Below are 22,940 nucleotides of genomic sequence, written 5' to 3' on the forward strand. Positions count from 1 at the left end.
CATGTTTGTCCATTTCAATAAATGTCATTCAGGAATTGGGCATATAATATGATCAAATAAAGAATTCCAGAACTTTGATTTGGTGAAGTGAAATTGACATAACTCATAACAGGCTTAAAACACAGAATGCAGGGCAATGGATTTGTCACCTGTCATTCTCTAAACACCAACAGAGCTGTGTCAACCTCTGTTGAGGTTTGTAGTTTGTTCCAAGAATAACATTACAACAAACCTTACTATAACCTCTCTGATCCTATGTGTGTCTGTTCCTCCCCCTCTACTCTGCAGAAGTCAGTGTACACTGTACAGCTTGCTGCCAGCGGTTTCATCATCTCTACTCCACTTCCCAATAAAGGACGTACCTCACACAGAACTACTATTTAAGGAGAAAAAGCACATGCAGACACGCTCACACGCGTACACACACAATCTCCCTTAGAGCACAGCAATTCAGGACATGGTCCACCCCGCCCAGTACTCTGAAGATAATGTCATTGTGTCATGAAGCCAGTCCCTCAGTGTGCAATTCATTTCCTCTTTGGAGAGACAACTCTACGTAGCCCAGCTATGGGCCGTGAGAAAAAAAGAAGTTAGGCTACACTTTTTAAATAGCGGACTGTAGAAGTTGTATTAGTTGGCATTTATTTAGAAACATCACGGTAAAATGGCCGATTGTGGTAATGACCAATCACTTCATTTTGGGTTAATTGAAAAATGTAAAGGTGCAATTACACAAAGCACCTGCATGACAATGAAGTAGTCTACAGGTACCAGGAAGAGCTGCATTTACTTCATAGACATCAACATAAGATTCCATTATTACCACATGTCCTATGAAACACCAGTTAAAACAGGACTGTAAACACTAAGTATCGACCTTTCTGGGGGGAAAAAGCGACCTACTTCTCAGAGCATCTTCTCAGGTGCAAAGCAGCATCCTGACTGCTCACTCAACATGTCAATCATATATAACTGGACAGGCATTGGACAAGAGCCATCCATGCCCCTTCCCCATTGCAGAAACTAGAAATACTTTGAGTGTGAATGTCCATTCCATGCGTGTTTGTGGGCAACACCTGGGGAGATTCAGAACCCTTCTTTCAGAGTACAGTGTGTGTTCAGTGTGCCCGTGTGTGTACACGCGCCCGGGCCGTGTCTGTGTGTGTGCGCGTGTGAGTCCAGAGGTTATTGGGGGCTGGGAGGACTGAAACCTTACAGAGCATAAAAAAAGGGCCATGACCCAAACATTAAAAACCACAGAGAAATGGGGTAGAAACAAAAATAGGACCCAAACGTAAACACCTAGTACTTTGTTACTTGCGTATATAATCTGAATTTCTTCCTTTCCACACATCTTTATAACTCCTAGAGATAGTGTATTAAACTATAGACACAAATTGATTGACTCTCAGGAATAGGTCAATGTTATTATGAATAGGTATGAACTCTTCAGACAGTGCTGCTAAGGCAGGGACACTGACTGACTCACTGCTGCTATCTTATCAGTTCTTTCTTATCGGTCTGAACCATATCTGAACTACAGTGAAAAAACACTGCTGCTTGGGAGCACACTGCAAACCTGCCAACGTATTGGGTTGCATGGCAACATCTTAGAAACAGGATTCAGTGAGTGACGCAGTGAGAACAAAGTTGGTGACAAGCGACAAGTCAATATCTACTAAAATACAACACAATTATCAATCCTACCATCTAACAAAATGTATGCACACCAGCTTGTAGAAGAATACAATGCGCATGTCAAACTTGAACACTGGAAGGAGGAGCTAAGAGAAAAGGATGAAAAGTAAGAATAAAAGGAACAGTTTGTTGGTAGCAACTGCACACCAGTTAGCAATAGCCTACTGTATTTCCACGTTTTAATTTTATTAGTGGTTGATTTCCCTGGGACTTTCCTGTTTGGCAACACAAAAATAAAACATTGAAGGGGAGAATGAAAAAAAAAATTCTGATACATTTTCATTCAACTACATGGCCTACTCCCAAACAATGCCGTCGGGGGTACGCCAAATAAAAATGTGATTCACATTTTCAAATGGGGCTATACATTTGGGTAATGTTTTTTTCCTTGCGGGAGTAGCCTCGTTTGACTGCCAAAAATAAAATTTAACTATATAGTGTTCAACGAAATAACAACAATGTCAAATACAGGTAGCCTAATCAAATAATTAACATCCAATTACATTAACCATTACTCTCTCACGCAAACTCCACTAACAGTTCGTATGTAGCCAAACATAGCTGCTGCTCATTCCGTTTGCTCGAAAATTGATAAATGTTTAAAAGAAAGTAAGGCCCGTGTCCATAGACACATACCAGCTCTACTGGTAGTACTGCTACTACCAGCAGTACAACACCTACACCTGTCAACGACACAAGTTGTTCTGCTTCCACGAGCACATCCAATGCTAGCATCAGTAATTCTACATTTGTTGCTAGCCCAGGTAGCATGGACACTGACAGTTGTGAATCTGTTGCAGCCGAAGAGCTACTGCCCCCTTAGCCGGGAAAGCACCGAACAGACAGGGACGTTGAACCATCGAAGAGGCGTAAATATGATGAGAACTACATTGATTTTGGGTTCACTTATATTGGGAGTAGTGTCTTTCCTCAGCCACAGTGTGTTATGTGCAAAAGTACTCACAACTATGAAATCTTCACTCTTCTGCAGACATTTAGAAACGAAACATGCCAATTTGAAAAATAAACCACATTAGTTTGAGCGAGAATTAAGAGAACTTTCGAGTAGTAAGACATGTATAAAAGCAACAGATACCATTAATAAGAAGGGGCTAGAAGCATCTTATATGGTGAGCTACAGAATGGCTAGGACAGACGAGCTCCATACTATGTGGAGGACTTAATTCTTCCTGCTGCCGCAGATATGTCTGGGACAATGCTGTGGGGAAAAGGCCCCCCAAAAAACTACACAGACAATGCCTTCATCAAACAACAGTTAAGACGCATCAGTGACATGCCAGGAGATGTTTTGAAACAATAACTGCTTCGCATACAAGCCAGTGAATTCTATGCGTTACAGATGGATGAGTCAACAGACATACCAGGAGCTGTGCCAGACCCACCACATGTCTGTTACATTTATGGGGGGTCAATTAAGGAAGACATCCTTTTCTGCAAACCACTGGAAACCAGGAGAGGATATTTTTTAAATACTGGACAGCTTTGTGACATCAAATGGACTTGGGGTCAAGATGTGTTAGTATCTGTACTGATGGTGCAAAAGCCATGACAGGGAGACATAGTGGAGTGGTAACGCACGTTTCTCCTGACACCACTTGGGTACACTGCAGCATCCACCGATAGGCTCTTGCTGCCAAGGGAATGCCTGACAGCTTGAAAGATGTCTTGGACACTACAGTGAAAATGGCTAACTTTGTTAAATCAAGGCCCCTGAACTCTCGTGTATTTTCTGCATTATGCAAAGATATGGCAGCGACCATGTAACGCTTTTACAACATACAGAAGTGCGCTGGTTATCAAGGGGGAAAGTATTGATACTTTTTTAATATTGAGAGACGAGCTTAAAGTTCTCTTTACTGACCCTAATTATGACTTGTCTGACCTCTTGTATGATGAGTTTCTCACACGACTGGCCTATCTGGGTGATGTTTTTTCTCGCCTGAATGATTGGAGTCTTGGATTACAAGGACTCCACGCAACTCAACAAAAAAATAAACAGCAACTGCGTTTATTTTCAGCAAACTTAACATGTGTAAATATTTGTATGAACATCACAAGATTCAACAACTGAGACAAACTGAACCAGTTCCACAGACACGTGACTAACAAATGGAATAATGTGTCCCTGAACAAAGGGGGGTCAAAATCAAAAGTAACAGTCAGTATCTGGTGTGGCCACCAGCTGCATTAAGTACTGCAGTGCATCTCCTCCTCATGGACTGCACCAGATTTGCCAGTTCTTGCTGTGAGATGTTACCTCACTTTTCCACCAAGGCACCTGCAAGTTCCCAGACATTTCTGGGGGGGTGGAAATGGCCTTAGCCCTCAGATCCAACAGATCCCAGATGTGCTCAATGGGATTGAGATCCAGGCTCTTCCCTGGCCATGGCAGAACACTGACATTCCTGTCTTGCAGGAAATCACGCACAGAACGAGCAGTATGGCTGGTGGCATTGTCATGCTGGAGGGTCATGTCAGGATGAGCCTGCAGGAAGGGTACCACATGAGGGAGGAGGATGTCTTCCCTGTAACGCACAGCATTGAGATTGCCTGCAATGACAACAAGCTCAGTCCGATGATGCTGTGACACACCGCCCCAGACCATGACGGACCCTCCACCTCCACATCAATCCCGCTCCAGAGTACAGGCCTCGGTGTGACGCTCATTCCTTCGACGATAAACGCGAATCCGACCATCACCAATGGTGAGACAAAACCACAACTCGTCAGTGAAGAGCACTTTTTGCCAGTCCCGTCTGGTCCAGCGACGGTGGGTTTGTGCCCATAGGCGACGTTGTTGCCGGTGATGTATCGCAGAATCTCACCAGACAACAGCCCTAAGTCCTGCCTCTCAGCCCATTGCGGACAGTCTGAGCACTGATGGAGGGATTGTGCGTTCTTGGTGTAACTCGGGCCGTTGTTGTTGCCACCCTGTACCTGTCCCGCAGGTGTGATGTTCGGATGTACCGATCCTGTGCAGGTGTTACATGTGGTCTGCCACTGCGAGGACGATCAGCTCACCGCCCTGTCTCCCTGTAGTGCTGTCTTAGGCGTCTCACAGCACGGACATTACAATTTATTGCCCTGGCCACATCTGCAGTCCTCATGCCTCCTTGCAGCATGCCTAAGGCACGTTCACGCAGATGAGCAGGGACCCTGGGCATCTTTCTTTTGGTGTTTTTCAGAGTTAGTGTCCTAAGTTTTCATAACTGTGACCCTAATTGTCTACCGTCTGTCAGCTCTTAGTGTCTTAACGACCGTTCCACAGGTGCATGTTCATTCAATTGTTTATGGTTCATTGAACAAGCGCGGGAAACAGTGTTTAAACCCTTTACAATGAAGATCTGTGAAGTTATTTGGATTTTTACAAATTATCTTTTAAAGACAGGGTCATGAAAAAGGGACGTTTATTTTTTTGTTCAGTTCATATTCGATGTGCGGGACAAAATTGAGGCTAAGTTGGAGCTCCTCTGTCTGCATTAACAAAGACAACGCACAGGTCTTTCCATCATTGTATGATTTTTTGTGTGCAAATGAACCCAAGCTTACGGACAATGTAAAATAGCGAATCACCTGAGTTAGCTGGGTGCGCAATTATGTAGGTACTTTCCCGAAACAGACGACACAAACTGGATTCGTTATCCCTTTCATGCCCTGCCTCCAGTCCACTTACCAATATCTGAACAAGAGACCCTCATCGAAATATCAACAAGAGTTTGTGAAAATTAAATTTAAAACCAGAAGCCACTGCCAGATCTCTGGATAGGGCTTCGCTCAGAGTATCCTGCCTAGGCAAATCAGCTGTTAAGACACTGATGCCCTTTGCAATACAGGCACAGACTGTCTGTGGAAAATAATATAAGACCGACTCTCTCCAATACAACATTGCAGAGTTATGTGCATCCTTTCAAGTACACCCTTCTCATTAACCTGTGGTGAATAACAAATAACGTTTTATATATAAGATGGCCAAGAGCAAAATTATTGATTATTATATTATTTGTGCCCTGGTCCTATAAGAGCTCTTGTCACTTCCCACAAGACGGGGTTGTGACAAACTCACACTCATTCTTATGTTTAATAAATGCATTGTGTAGTGTGTGTGTGGCAGGCATACAACATTTGAGAGTGCGCTGACCCTGGTGCTAGAGGGGGTATTCAGCGGAAGGTTGAATGTTTGAAGGGGTACAGGACTAGAAAAAGTTTGGGAACCACTGAACTACATGAACACACCTAAGACATGGAGTAATGCAGTTTATTATTATGATCTGTTTCATTTGAAACCTTTTCTTCATCGGGGATGTTAATTATAACCAATTCTCGTTAGTTAAAGCAATAGATCTGACAGGGACCATCCCCTCCATCTCCCAAACCCTCCTGTCCGATCCCATCTCCAGGCATGTGGAACAGAAAACAACAGCCTCTGGACTTTAAAAAGGCTTGAGTAGAAAGCAAATGTTTTTTTCAAATTCCAGATGTTTAAAAATAGTTGTTGGGAGAAGCAGAGCCGGAGCCTAGGCGGAGTGAGGGGTATGCCAGGCAGAGCACATAACTCTGGAGTACTGGAACAGCCAGAGCCATAGTCTCATAAATAGCAAGGCCCCATGTCATACTGTGACACATGGAGGGAAACAGACGAGCACCACGTCTGTATTTTGTCTAACTGCTGATGGATGTCATGCCTGATATGTTTTGTTATTTAAAACAGATGTTGGACATCAGAGAAATTAAACAGATACGTTGTCGACTTATTATTCATGAAGTATATTATATACACTGAACTAAAATATAAAAACGCAGCAATTTCAAAGATATTACTGTTACAGTTCATATAAGGAAATCAGTCAATTGAAATAAATTCATTTGGGCCCTAATCTATGGATTTCACATGACTGGAAACACATGCATCTGTTGGTCACCGATATCTTATAAAAAAAAAGGTAGGGGCATGGATCAGAAAACCAGTCAGTGTCTGGTGTGACCACCATTTGCCTCATGCAGCGCAACATCCTCCTTTGCTTAGAGTTGATCAGGCTGTTGACTGTGGAATGTTGTCCCACTCCTCTTCAATGGCTGTGCGAAGTTGCTGGATATTGGCGGGAACTGGAACACACTATCGGCTACGTCGATCCAAAGCATTTTAAACTTGCTCAATTTGCTCACATGTCTGGTGAGTATGCAGGCCATGGAAGAACGGGGACATTTTCAGCCTCCAGGAATTGTGTACAGATCCTTGCGACATGGAGACGCACATTATCATGCAGAAACATGGTGATGGCGGCGGATGAATGGCACAACAATGGGCCTCAGGATCTAATCACGGTATCACTGTGCATTCAAATTGCCATCAATAAAATGCAATTGTGTTTGTTGTCCGTAGCTTATGCCTGCCCATACCATAACCCCACCACAACCATGGGGCACTCTGTTCACAACGTTGACGTCAGCAAACCGTTCGCCCACATGACGATATACTGCCATACAGATCGCTGTCTGCCATCTGCCCGGTACAGTCGAAACCGGGATTCAGCCGTGAAGAGCACACTTCTCCAGCATGCCAGTGGCCATCGAAGGTGTGCATTTTCCCACTGAAGTTGGTTACAACGACGAACTGCAGTCAGATCAAGACCCTGGTGAGGACGACGAGCACGCCAATGAGCTTCCCTGAGACAGTTTCTGACCATTTGTGCAGAAATTCTTCAGTTGTGCAAACCCACAGTTTCATTAGCTGTCTGGGCTCAGACAATCCCGCAGTTGAAGAAGCTGGATGTAGAGGTCCTGGGCTGGCGTGGTTAGACGTGGTCTGTGGCTGTGAGGCCGGTTAAACGTCCTGCCAAATTATCCAAAATGACGCTTATGGTAGAGAAAGGAACATTCCATTTTCTGGCAACAGCTCTGGTGGACATTCCTACAGCCCCTCAACTTGAGACATCTGTGGCATTGTGTTGCACATTTTAGAGTGGCCTTTTATTGTCCCCAACACAAGGTGCACCTGTGTAATAATGCTGTTTAATCAGCTTCTTGATATGTCACACCTGTCAGGTGGATGGTTTATCTTGGCAAAGGAGAAATGCTCACTAACAGGGATGTAAACAAATTAGTGCACACAACGGGAGAAGCTTTTTGTGCATATGGTACATTTCTGGGATCTTTTATTTCAGCTCATGAAACATGAGACCAACACTTTGTGTTGCGTTTATATTTTTGTTCAGTATATTTTTTCATAGGTGACTTGGCTCACTACTTTAGAAAGGAGTGTGCATGTGAGCGTGTGCGTGCACAGCGTTTGTGTGTCTATATGGGAAGCTTTCTTTTCCCAGGAAGTGGTCGTGAAGTTGTGATGCTGAAGGCAGATTAATAGAATGGTACACGAGTAGGCGGAACGCTTCGCCAAAGTCCTTTCTCCTCCCATCCCTGACATGTCTTCATGCCTATAAATAAAGTCTGACTCTCCCCCCCACAAGATTCAGTGCTTGTAGTCGCAATATATTTTCCCTTCTTCTCCCTCAGATGCCACAAGCCGTGCTCATGCCCCCTATAAGGGCTACACCAAACAAGGCAAAAAATACATCTAAGACTAACTACCTTCAGTCGTTAGGCTTAGCCCCTTGACCAACTATTCCAGCATACACTGCACTACATTTGCATGACCAGCAGTGCAAACTAGCTAACAACTTTCTCACAATGATAGAACTGCATTCTGCACAGGAGCTGGGACTTCCGCAGCTAACGGAGAATGGAGGAATAGGGGAGGAGAATGAGAGGCTGTCTCAAGAGAGGAGGTGTGCATGCTTGTTTTGCTAAACTTGGCCCTGGCCACCATCACACCACCATATATGGAGTGTTTCTCCCCACTGGTACAAAGCAGCCAATGCAGCTATCGAGCGGTCACACTTAGAGACAAATTTAACAGAAATTCAGCCTCTGAGGAGTCAGAGCAGAGCAGCAGTTCCATGTAACACTGGATTTCCCCCACGACTGGAAACAGGAGGAGCGAGAGAGGGAGAACGAGAGTCAAAAGATAAATGAATGTGGAAACAAATGCAATTGGTTTTTTATTTTACACTACTTATAGGCAAGTACAGAAGTTTAACTTCATTTTAGCAATCTGCTGGGGTAAAAGCCTCTAACTTCTGTGCTTCGCAACAGCTTCACAACAGCTTCACTGTGTTTGTCTGCCCTGGATAACACACTACCATTCATCTTGGACAAAGTACAAACTTGAACAGATCAATTCAAACAATGTCTCCTATCCACAGAAACATCCTAATGATCAAATCAGTCAAGTCCTCGTTAGCACTAGAATGACTCCATACGAAACCAGGACAAAACAAATACCATGATTGTGGGGATTTTCACAAAATTGAATCCATAGATAGAATGGTCCTTCGGGGGAAAGGATTGTTGACATACTGTACACTCAGTGTACAACACATGAACACCTGCTCTTTCCATGACATAGATTGACCAGGTGAATCCTAGTGAAATGATCGCCTATTGATGCCACTTGTTAAATCCACTTCAAATCAGTGTAGATGAAGGGAAGGGGACAGGTTAAAGAAGGATTTTTAAGCCTCGAGTAAAAGTAAATACATTTATGAATATTGGAAAAACACCATTTTGGATATGGCAAAATGTTTAATATTGTTGAACATAATACCCTCTACGGGCATATGAAAGGTCCAGGGTGGGATCTCAGCTACTTTAGGACTTATGATCCAATTTGTAAGCATTACCAACAGAGTGAATGTGAAAATGGATTCAAAATGGTCACCCCCTGCTGGTAATTTGCAGGATGTGGAATGATACACGTAAAAGGCTGGCTGTGATTGGTAACATCGCCTACCATTAGGGACATCGAACGTTCAGGCTGCTGCACAGACATGATGGTGGCTCATCTAAAGCGTTCAGTTAAATTGTGTTTGAGAGCATTTTAAAACTCTAAAATGGTTAAAGGAGTGAGAAATAGGTGTAATTGTTGCATTAGCTTGTGAGTGGGCAACATATACTATTATCCTAAATTGACATTACTTATTTTTCCACATTAAATTATTGGCTGTGGCTGCAAATACTGAGTTGTTGCTCGTGGTCAAACCCCTCCTGCCCTTCCGGAAACCTCTTTCTCAAAGCTAAGGATCCGGATCATGTTCTGCACATGTTATTTTACACACACACTACATAGCTGCTGCTCACACTCCCGTTCCCTTTAGGCTTCTCTCTTTACTCACCCTATTCTGCACCATGATGATGCAGACTCTGTCTGCCTCATATTTCTTTAACAGCTCAAATAAAAAAAAACTGTGGCGATCTGAACAAACAATCCCAAAAATATTTATTGAAGGCTATAAAACCTTCTGTCTGTTGTAATGGATATTGCATTTGCACATGCAGGACGTAGTCCCTTCACATTGCATTTGGAGCAAAAACAAATCAGCGTTGTGTGTGATGTAGGCTAATCTTTATAGTTGCTGCCATACAGCGCGCACCATTATTCCTAACGTCGTTTGTCAAGTACTGCTTTCGACTGCCTACTATTTGTGATGATAATCTTCATAGTTATGCTCATATCGTAATGAGTGTGTTGTTATGTGTTAATAACATTTAGACTACGTTACCCAGCAGGCTATGCGGGTGCAGGAGATGGTAAAAGAATGCCTTGCATGGCTAAACATGGAGTTTTCTAGCTGAAGTATATGTTCATTAAAAGTAGTTAAACCTACGCCCCGGTTTGTCATTATAAGGAACAAACATAACAATGAGTTGCTGAAAAAAGAACTAGCCAATGTTTGCAATCATAATTCATCGCTATTTTGACTGTATGTGTCTTGCTTTGTTTGATATGCTTGCTTAAATATACACAAATGCGCAGAAATCTCCGTATCAATAGCCATGGCAGGTCGAGTTCGAACCGCAGCTACTACGTAAATAATTGTATATTGCACTAATTTCCCTAATGTGGACAGTTTGTGTTACTACCTTACACAAGCTTGTATTTTCACCACATAAATTAAGTGGAATTACAAATCCTTTTCACCTTAAAATAAAAGTTTGTAGTCATAAAGATGATACTAAATCGATTGCTTTAAAACAGATAAATAGCTTTGGTTTGGCACCGTTGATTTTATCATATGTGCCTGTCCATAGCATTTTCAATCTCAAATGGAAAGGACAAAATCCGGGAGGTGTCTTCAGAAAAGTCACTGGCCACAAACAAATACACAGATTGGCCAGTCAAGCTATCACTCAAATGAAAGCCAACGAGTCACTATGTAGAACTATATCTGTGAGGTGATTATTCATTCAAATTATCCAGTCAAAGTGTTGCGTTAACTTTTTTGTATTGGCCATCTACCATAAACATTGTGGCACTACAGGTTCTCATCTATCGATAGGTACAGTATATTCAAGTTCGTTGTGGTTAGTCTTTTAGAAGAGCACAAACTACATGTCCCCGCGGTTATTGTCCCAGTTCCATTGATTCCTATACAATATCGATGTGAGTGATTCATTTGTGCACGCTATTGAAAACAGTAGAACAAGCTAATCAAATCCAGTTTAGAGTGGCCGCTTGGTAAATGTTTGTGTGTGCAGTTTATAAGGTAGCTACTAATTTAGGAACATATAAGTAATCTAAACACATGTGTGACACATTTATGTGTAGCAGAGGAGGATGTGCTCATTGTAATGGCTGGAATGGAGTCAAACGTGTAGTTTCCTTAATGCTTGATACCATTCCATGAATTCCATTTCAGCAATAACAATGACCTATCCTACTATAGCTCCTCCCACCAGCCTCTTCTGATGTGTAGGGATTATTTTTTGGTCTTCAAAATATTACAACCAATTTAAGCATATTGATTATGAATTTGAACATTTAAAACTGGTGTTTTAAGACTGGGCTACAGGAAGTAGCAACAGTATAACTTAAAAATGATACTTCTAACATTAAGTCAAATTAATCACATAGGAACTACTGAATAAGCCAAATAACATGCTATGATTTATTGAAATCGTGAAAATGTGTTTGTCAATGCCAGTTTCTCTGTATAAAATGGGCCATAACTTTAAAACTAGCAGAGATCCGACTCTGGAACTTTGATATACCCATAGAGTATATTATGTTTTTTATATATTTTTTAATTTAACTAAGCAAGTCAGTTAAGAACAAATTCTTATTTACAATGACAGCCTAGGAACAGTGGGTTAACTACCTTGTTCAGGGGCAGAACGACCTTGTCAGCTCGGGGATTCGATCTAGCAACCTCTCGGTTACTGGACCAACGCTCTAACCACCAGGCTACCTGCTGCCCCAAATGTGTTAAACAACATATTGACAAATTTCCAACATCATTTTATTTAATATATATATATATATATACACACGTTTATATTTTTCGACATTAATGAATTAAATGGGGAAAAAAAGTTTAAAATCTAAATATTACTCATATTACAGAGCAAGCAGTAACACGGAACCCAAACCGGCTGCACGCGTGCACAATCGTGCATACATTTATTTAGTCCCCCCACACCAAACGCGATCACGACACGCAGGTTACAATATCAAAACAAACTCTGAACCAATTATATTAATTTGGGGTCAAATCGAAAAGCATTAAACAGTTATGGCAATTCAGCTAGTTAGCTTGCACTTGCTAGCTAATTTGTCCTGGCATATAAACATTGAGTTGTTATTTTACCTGAAATGCACAAGGTCCTCTACTCCGCCAATTAATCCACACATAAAATGGTCAACCGAATCGTTTCTAGTCATCTCTCTTCCTTACAGGCTTTTTCTTCGCTTGACTTTATATTGCGATTGGCAACATTCATAAATTAGGTGCAATACCACCACCGACCTCATTCGTCTTTCAGTCACCCACGTGGGTATAACCAATGAGGAGATGGCACGTGGGTACCTGCTTCTATAAACCAATGGGGAGATGGGAGAGGCAGGACTTGCAGCGTGATCTGCGTCAGAAATGGAACTGATTTCTACTTTAGCCCTTGGCAACGCAGACGCTCGTTGGCGCGTGCGAGCAGTGTGGGTGCAATAATTGAATAACAGATTTCTAAATGTATTTTGCAACACTCACGCACGCGAGCGGTGTGGTCAGCCTATAAAGCTTCATGTGACACCAATTGTTTTTTTCTAGCACCTACAGAAAGAGGCCTGGGTAAGGCTAAAATGTAATAAATATGCCTACTTTGGTCAATTATTTCTCAATTTTGCTTTTAGATACAAATGTCAAATACATGTCAACAATCTTTCCTCCTAAGTACCAATCTATGGATTACATTGTGAAAATCCCCACAATCATGGTATTTTTATGTCCTGATTTCATATGGAATCTCTCACTACCAATAACATGGCGCAACATCAGAAGGGAGAATGGCAGTCTGCTACTAAACATACACACAAATTTATTCTCAATACCCAAACAAAGCTCATTGAAGATAATACTAGCCTCCAGATGGCACCGCCTATCCCAGCATATGCCAAGCACACACCATACCAGACCCAGAAATCAACACCGCCATTCTCACGGGTGTGTGGTTCCATTCAAATTAACCCACAGAGATAATCAAAACAAGCAGGCAACTAATACTAAACACAGAGGTAGTGGCACTAGCAGTGTTAGTGAATACATAAACAGTATATGGACTTTCTGGGGCATCAGCATGATTTGACAAGAACTAGATGAAACCTCCAACGGAAATTTAAAGTGCCAATCAGACTCACAGCACCAGAGAGAAGCTTGATAGACTAGAGCAGGGCTCTCCATGCCTGTTCCTAGAGAGCTACCTTCCTGTAGGGTCACTCCAACCAGATTTGTAACGTGATTCAGCTAATTATTAAATTCAGGTGCGCTAGATTAGGGTTGGCATGAAAGCCTACAGGACCATAGCTCTCCAGGAACAGGGTTGAGAGTGCTGGACTAGAGTAACCAATACACCAATATTCTCTCGCTAGACTCCGCAAGCGACACAGAGACTGAGGAGACTAATCATTTATACAATTCCATAATTTGAATGTTGTCACTCACAGTGGAAGTTGAAACTTGAAGCTAGGTGCCGAGTCCGGCTATCACATTTGAGACTTGTGAGCATAAAAAAAATAATAGTTCCATGTCTATTGTGGATGCGATCATGTCCCAAAGGTTAAGTAACAGTTGTGTAGGTGCATGTGCATGTGGGCAATTCCATGCAAACAGTGATGCTGAGACTAAGATATTTCATTTTAAAACGTATGTCAAACCAAAAATCAATGATTCTAAGTTAAACAAAAACCATACAACTTTATGCACAAGGACTACTTAACAATTTCCACTGAACATTTTACAAAAACACATTTACTTGAACAGTGCAGATGCAAAGTTTGTGCTGTTTGTGCCATCATTTTGTTACCAAACTAACTGAACTTCAAGTAAGTGTTTTAAAATGTTCAGTGGAAATTGTTAAAAGTAGTCATTGTGCATAGAGTTGTATATATGTTTTGTTAAACTTTGCAATAATTTTGGGGTTTGATATACATTTTAAAAGGTCATCAAATTTTTTTTTTTTTTTTTTAATAGTCTCAGCATCACTCGGTTACAGTGAAATTGCCCATATTTCCAGCAACACACAAATTAAACAAACATTGAGAAGAATGAAACTCTGCAGTCAGATCTAAGTCACTGGTGTTGATCTAACTTTGAAAATCAAATATTCCATTTGAACCGGTGAGAGAGAGATTGAAGGGAAGCAGTTAAATCAAGAGAAAAGTGAAAGGGGAAAGAGCAGCAATTCAGAGGGACTTTCAGCCCCATATATAGCTCCAACTATTTACTCAATGAGGTCATTTCCTTGAGGACAGCAAAAAGGCTGCTCATGCAACTGAATCAAGTAGTTAGGCCTACCTAGAGAAATGCCATCTCTTTAATGCTGCTATCCCAGAGGGGCTGTTTTGGAGTCAGTATAACTTCTGCCTGACGCTGGAGACTGAAAAAAAGTACCCAGTCAGCAATGGTGCTCTGCCAACTAAATGGGATCAGTGGGGCTGGGGCCTGGGGGAAAATACTGCCATCATTGATGTTTTGCTTCAAGCTTCTATGATACAGTATGTCTGATGTGCCCAAGCTGAGCACTACTGAAATTTAAAAGGGTGTGCTCTGTGATGTTATTAACATTATACAGTGCATTCGGAAAGTATTCAGACCTACACTTTTCCCACATTATTAGAATAAGGCTGTAACGTAACAAAGGATTCAATTGTGTGTTTTCAGACCCTTTGCTCAGAGCTTTGTTGAAGCACCTTTGGCAGCAATTACAGCCGTTAGTCTTCTTGGGTATGATGCTACAACCTTGGCACACCTGTATTTGGGGAGTTTCTCCCATTCTTCTCTGCAGATCCTCTCAAGCTCTGTCAGGATGGATGGGGAGTGTCACTGCACAGCTATTTTCAGGTCTCTCCAGAGATGTTCGATCAGGTTCAAGTCCAGGCTCTGGCTAGGCCACTCAAGAACATTGAGACTTGTCCCCGAAGCCACTCCTGTTTTGTCTTGGCTGTGTGCCTAGGGTTGTTGTCCTGTTGGAAGCTAAACTTTTTCCCCAGTCTGAGGTCCTGAGCGCTCTAGAGAAGGTTTTCATCAAGGATCTCTCTGTACTTTGCCCCGTTCATCTTTCCCTCGATCTTGATTAGTCTCCCAGTCCCTGCCACTGAAAAACATCCCCACAGCGTGATGCTGCCACCACCATGCTTCACCGTAGGGATGGTGCCAGTTTTCCTCTTTGATGTGACGCTTGGCATTCAGGCCAAAGAGTTCAATCTTGGTTTCATCAGACCAGAGAATCTTGTTTATCATGGTCAGAGAGTCCTTTAGGTGCCTTTTGGCAAACTCCAAGCGGGCTGTCATGTGCCTTTAACTGAGGAGTGGCTTTCGTTTGGCCACTCTACCATAAAGGCCTGATTGGTAGAGTGCTGCAGAGATGGTTGTCCTTCTGGAAGGTTCTCCCATTTCCACAGAGGAACTCTAGAGCTCTGTCAGAGTGACCATCGGGTTCTTGGTCACCTCCCTGACCAAGGCCCTTCTCCCCCGATTGCTCAGTTTGACCTGGCGACCAGCTCTAGGAAGAGTCTTGGTGGTTCCAAACTTCTTCCATTTAAGAATGATGGAGGCCACTGTGTTCTTGGGGACCTTCAATGCTGCAGAAATGTTTTACTACCATTCCCCAGATCTGTGCATTGACACAATCCTGTCTTGGCGCTCTACGGACAATTCCTTCAACCTCATGGTTTGGTTTTTGCTCTGACATGCACTGTCAACTGTGGGACCTTATATAGACAGGTGTGCCTTTCCAAAGCATGTCCAATCAATTGAATTTACCACACGTGGACTCCCAAGTTGTACAAATATCTCAAGGACGATTAATAGAAAGAGGATGCACCGGAGCTTAATTTTGAGTCTCATAGCAAAACAGTCTGAACACTTATGCAAATAAGGAATTTTAGTTTTTTACTTAATACATTTGCTAAAACTAATCCATTGTTGTAACAAAAATGTGGAAAAAGGGAAGGAGTCTGAATACTTTCCGAATGCACTGTATAGGCCTATTAGAGAGAATCAACAAACTCATACACGCACACCCTCATACACGCACACCCTCGTGTACGTGTGACGCTGGGCCAATTGTGCGCCACCCTATGGGACTCCCAATCACAGCCGGTTGTGATACAGCCTGGAATCGAACCAGGGTCTGTAGTGACGCCTCTAGCACTGAGATACAGTGCCTTAGACCACAGTGCCTTAGACCACTGCACCACTCGGGAGCCCGAGTGGCCTGGGGAGGCCAGGATTGTAAATAAGAATTTGTTCTTAAATAAAAAGTACCCATCAATCCAAGCCACCAGCGTATGTCAGACACAAGCGCAAATATTTATCCTCTCCTTAAAATGTATTTTAAAAAACCTAGGCCTACCTTAGGCTTTCCTGAATGTAGGCTATAATATAATGAAAGTGTTAAGGGGACAGCTTTGCCGTAGTATGAAGATGAAATTGACAATCATTAAAATAGAAACAAAAAAATATAACATGTCCATAGCCTATTTATCAGCGACCCTGATCGAGGGGTAGTTAGAATAGTTTAATTAGAATAGACGTAAAACACATTTTTAAAAGTCACACACTTCTTTGACAGTGTGAGGTGAACTAAAAAAGGACTGAGAAGCCCAGATGGGCACTTTCCTACATTTGACATTTGTGAGAAGCAGGCCAGGTACTTCAATGCGTGTGTGCTCTATCAACATTAACAGGACAGAGAAACCACACTCAATTACTCACGAAGCATGTAAATGGTATGAAATAAACCAAAACTTGTTTCTCACAAGTGGATGTTTTAAACTCTGGCATATCGGCCAGGACCAGGCCTGATCAGCGTTGATTAGACTATAAAAAAAATAAAAAATATGCATCAAATTCTACCATGCCAGGTTGGGGAGGATTAGCGCATTGTCCATTTGACACAACATTAGCGCATTATAGGCCTCAGAGCCAGAACAACCATGTTTCTTGCTGTTGAATAATTAATGAATAGTCAGACACATTCAGCCTTTTTTAAAAGACAGATTTATATATTTACTAGCAAGCAATAAACACGTGCATTGTATAAAAAAGTCCACATTATTATATATTTTTTTACAGAAGTGCCAAAGCTTATTGCGCTCTACACCCCCCTCTAGCGGTTAGCTGCTTGAGCATCAAAGGAAAGTTGGATAGAGATGTACAAAGTTTTTTTTATAGAGACTAAGTTAACCAACCAATTGCTTAATCATTAGTAAAACACTCCCGCTATTAGGTAGAGTTTATTTACATTAAAATAAAGTTCATAATAATTTACAAAAATCTAAATTAATGTAGGCCTATTTAAAACGGTTTTGACGGTTATTTTATTTACATATCCGTCTTCATCCATAACCGTCAGTTACACGGTTATTCAATTACCATCACAGCCCAATCCCTGACCCAGTCTGTAATATCTATACGTTTAAAGCAGACCATAGAGTCCCTGTGCCCAAGAACACCAAGGCAACCTGTCTAAATGACAATCGCCCTGTAGCACTCACATCTGTAACAATGAAATGATTTTAAATGCTGGCTCACAGCCACACCATCGTCCCAGACACCCTGGACCCACTCCAATTTGCATGCTGCCCCAACAGATCCACAGACAATGGCGCCGGAGGTGATGGCTGCCGTTTCACGGGCTCCTATCCAACAGTGCAATTTTCTGTTTTTTTGCATTTTGTGAAACGTATTTTGTACATAATATTGCTGCTACCGTCACTTATGTCAGAAAAGAGCTTCTGGGTATAAGAACAGCGATTACTCACATCGAACTGGATGAAGATTTTTTCTTTAGTGAGTTCGACGCAAAGGATATACTCTTTTCCCGAGACAAGGACCAAATCCCAGCCATTCGCGTGAAGACAGATGTACAGGGGGCGGAGATCGGGGTGGCTTGTGAGAATTCGTTGGCAAGTGTGTAACCCGCCTCAACCATCTGTTCTATTGGTCAACATGCAATCACTGGAGAATAAACTGGATAAGCTCCGTTTGCAACTATCCCAGCAACGGGACATTAAAAACTGTAATATCTTACGGTTCACCAAGTCGTGGCTGAACGACAACACGGATAATATACATTGGCAGGACAGAACAGCTATGCCCGGCAAGACAAGGGGTGGTTGTGTATGCATTTGTCAATAAGAGCTGGAGCGTGATGTCTAATATTAAGGAAGTCTCGGGGTATTGCTCGCCTGAGGTATGGTACCTCATAACCGTCTATTTATCACTAAGACCGCACTCAACGAGCTGTACAAGGTCATAATCAAACAAGAACATGTTCATCCGGAAGCAGCGCTCCTAGTGGCCGGGGACTTTAATGCAGAAAACTTCAATCTGTTTTACCAGCATGTCGCGTGCAACCAGAGGAAGTAAAACTCTAGAAAACTTTTGCTCCACACACAGAGACGCATACAAAGCTCTCCCTCGCCCTGCATTTGGCAAATCTGACCATAATTATATCCCCCTGATTCCTGCTTACAAGCAAAAACTAAAGCAGGAAGTACCAGTGACTCACTCAATACGGAAGTGGTCAGATGGCCCGGATGCCACGCTACAGGACTGTTTTGCTAGCAGACGGGAATATGTTCCAGGATTCATCTAATGGCATTAAGGAGTATACCACCTCAGTCACCGGCTTCATCAATAAGTGCATTGACCCCCAGTGACCATACGTACATATCACAACCAGAAGCCATGGATTACAGGCAACATCCGCACCGAGCTAAAAGCTAGAGCTACAACTTTCAAGGAGCGGGACATTAATCCGGATGCTTATAAGAAATCCTGCTAAGCCCTCAGACGAACCATCAAACAGGTTTAGACACAATACAGGACTAAGATTGAATCCTACTACACCGGCTCAGACGCTCGTTGGATGTAGCAGGGCTTGCAAACTATTACGGACTACAAAGGGAAACTCAGCCACGAGCCTACCAGAGCCGCCCCCAGGTGGTGAGGGTAGGCCACAACACATCTGCCACGCTGACTCTCAAGACGGGGGCCCCTCAGGGGTGTGTGCTTAGTCCCCTCCTGTGGTCACACATGACTCCAACACCATCATTTAGTTTGCTGATTACACAACGGTGGTTGGCCTGATCTCCGACAACAATGAGAGTCTAGAGGGAGGAGGTCAGAGGTGTAGTGCCAGGACAACAACCTCTGCCTGGCACTACAAGGGGGTCTATCATGGTCCAAGCACACCAACAGTCGTGAAGAGGGCACGACAACGGCTTTGGCATGGGCCCTCAGATCCTCAAAACGTTCAATAGCTGCACCATCAAGAACACTGACTGGCTGCATCACCACTTTGTATGGCAACTACTTGGCATTCCACCGCAAGGTGCCTCAGAGGGTAGTGCGTAAGGCCCAGTAATTTACTGGGCCGGGCTCCCTGCCATCCGGAACCTTTATACCAGGCAGTGTCAGAGGAAGGCCCAAAATATTATCAAAGACTACAGCCACCCAAACCACAGACTTATCTCTGCTACCACATGGCAAGCAGAACCAATGCAGCAAGTCTGGAACCTGAACAGCTTCTACACCCAAGCCATCATACTTCTAAACAATACTGCTAAATAGCTAATCAAATGGCTACCCGGACTACCTGCATTGACTTTTTTTTTCCAACAACTCCTGCACACACACACTGGACTCTACCCACACACACACAAAAAAGTATGTGGACACCCATTCAAATTAGTGGACTCTATTAGCTATTTCAGGCACACTTGTTGACAGGTCTATAAAATCAAGCACAAAGCCATGCAATCGCTATAGACAAACATTGGCAGCGAATGCCCTTACTATTTAACAGCACATGGGGATCTCTCTCTTGATATTGTTGTAACAGTTAAGTTTTTTATGGCTGTGTGCAATGATCATGAAGTGCGCAACAAGTCGGCTACTTGCAGAGGATATCATATAGCTTCAAGTTGGGCCTAATAGAATATTTGATATTGGATTTAACATCTGGTCTCCCAGCAGCCCCATCACACTTCTGACACTAGCGTAGCGATTTGGGGGGCTAGCTCAACTGGGAATTGAACCTGTGACCATCAAGCCAACACCTTGTTACAACAATACGTTTCAACCTCTTGATGGGTTGCCACATCATTTTCCACCACTATGCTAGAAAGGCTAATGCTTCCTGGTGTTTCGCCCTGTGGTCAGCCAGGGGTAAAAAGACTGCTGCAACCTGATTGGCTGAACGCAGGGCGCACCATCAGGAAGTAGCATTCCTAGGCTTTAGCCACTCTGGCATGATGGTGGAAAATGGTGTATCATAAAGAAAGTACGCACATTTTCCCGTTTTTTCCCCAGCCGTCATTAAATCTAGTTAAGAAGGAGGGGAGGACGGCTCATAATTTCTGGAATGGAGCTAATGAAAAACCATGGTGTTTGATACCATTCTACTAATTCCGCTCCAGCCATTACCACAAACCCATCCTCCCCAATTAAAGTGCCATCAACCTCCTGTGGTGGAGAGCCATAAAGTCCATTAGCAGCTGCTCAGGCTAGAGGTAGACATACTGTATGGCTTTCCTTCGATGTTGATATTGCTCCCAGTAATTATCAGCTATTGGTGGTGTTGTTTTGGTGCATTGTGTTTATGCCAATGCATGTAGCTGTGCAGGCCGATGTGAAACCCACATAGTTTGCTACATAAGGGGCATTACTGGGAAGGGGGACCCCTACTGGTGGGCTATTAAAGTGGGTAGTAGTTCACTGTGGGATAAGAGCCATAGTGTGGCGCTATAGACCCGCAGACGGCACCTACGGTAGACCTACATACACTAGATATACAAAAGTATGTGGACACCCCTTCAAATTACTGGATTCAGCTATTTAAGCCACACCCGTTTCTGACAGGTGTATAAAATCAAGCACACAGCCATGCAACCTCCATTGACAAACATTGGCAGTAGAATGGCCTTACTGAAGAGCTCAGTGACATTCAATGTGGCACCATCATAGGATACCACCTTTCCAACAAGTCAGTTCGTTACATTTCTGCCCTGCTAGAGCAGCCCCGATCAACTATAAGTGCTCTTATTGTGAAGTAGAAATGTCTAGGAGCAACAATGGCTCAGCCGCGAAGTTCCAAACTGCCTCTGGAAGCAAAGTCAGCACAATAACTGTTTGTCGGGAGCTTCATGAAACAGGTTTCCCTGGCCAAACAGCCGCGCACACAAGCCTAAGATCACCATGCACAATGCCAAGCGTTGGCTGGAGTGGTGTAAAGCTCACAGCCATTGTGGGGCCGCACAGCCCTCCATGTGCTCACCAGAGGTAGCCTGACTGCCATTAGGTACCGAGATGAGATCCTCAGACCCCTTGTGAGACCATATGCTCACATTTGTGGCCTGCTGGAGGTCATTTTGCAGGGCTCTGGCAGTGCTCCTCCTTGCACAAAGGCGGAGGTAGCGGTCCTGCTGCTGGGTTGTTGCCCTCCTATGGCCTCCTCCACGTCTCCTGATGTACTGGCCTGTCTCCTGGTAGCGCCTCCATGCTCTGGACACTACGCTGACAGACACAGCAAACCTTCTTGCCACAGCTCGCATTGATGTGCCATCCTGGATGAGCTGCACTACCTGAGCCACTTGTGTGGGTTGTAGACTCCGTCTCATGCTACCACTAGAGTGAAAGCACCGCCAGCATTCAAAAGTGACCAAAACATCAGCCAGGAAGCATATTGCCTATAATTTCCACCTTTTGTCTATTCCATTTGCACAACAGCATGTGAAATGTATTGTCAATCAGTGTTGCTTCCTAAGTGGACAGTTTGATTTCACAGAAGTGTGATTGACTTGGAGTTACATTGTGTTGTTTAAGTGTTCCCTTTATTTTTTTGAGCAGTGTATATACATTTGTTTATTATTTTTTTTTAAATAAAATCGGCATCGGCTTTTTTTGTCCTCCAATAATCGGTATCGAAAAATCATAATCGGTCGACCTCTAGTCTCAATTGTCTCAAGGCTTCAAAATCCTTTAAACCAGTCTCCTCCCTTTTATCTACACTGATTGAAGTGGATATAACATCATTAAGGGATGATGGATTGACCAGGTGAATCCAGGTGAAAGCTGTGTCATGGAAAGAGCAGGTGTTCCTAATGTTTTGTGCACTCAGTATATAGCAATGTAATTCTTACTTTTTTTTTTTTTAATTCAGTGTATTTATTTCTCATGTCACTATTTCAATTGATCTTCTCTTTAACTCTGCATTGTTGAAAAATGACCCCTAAGTATTTCACGGTTAGTCTATGAAGCATGAGACAAATAAAAACATTATTTGAACACCAAATGATGAAATTTCTCATGGAAGAATGGTGCCATATCCCTCCAAAAGAATTCCAGACAATTGTAAAATATATGCCAAGATACATTATAGTTGTTCTGGCCAAACGCCCTATTAAGACACTTTATGTTGGCGTTTCCTTTATTTTGGCAGTTACCTGTACATAGAGTGCAAAGCAAGAAGAGTACAGGATGAAAAACGTTTACAGTAAACGAGGACATAAAATGGTCCAGGCATTGTTCTGCTGAGGCAATTAGTCTTATCCAGGATAATTACAGTGCATTCAGAAAGTATTCAGACCCCTTCCCCTTTTGTTATGTTCA

General features: G+C 42.9%; 1 protein-coding gene across 3 annotated transcripts in view; it reads right to left on the bottom strand.

The window, feature by feature from the left end:
- Nucleotides 1–22,940, bottom strand: part of LOC120023102 (rho-associated protein kinase 2-like) — a 49,780-nt gene that overhangs the window by 22,932 nt on the left and 3,908 nt on the right. The gene's annotated exons all lie outside the window — the stretch shown is intronic.

Source organism: Salvelinus namaycush, chromosome 28 (genome assembly GCF_016432855.1).
Source record: "Salvelinus namaycush isolate Seneca chromosome 28, SaNama_1.0, whole genome shotgun sequence".
NCBI classification, from domain to species: domain Eukaryota; kingdom Metazoa; phylum Chordata; class Actinopteri; order Salmoniformes; family Salmonidae; genus Salvelinus; species Salvelinus namaycush.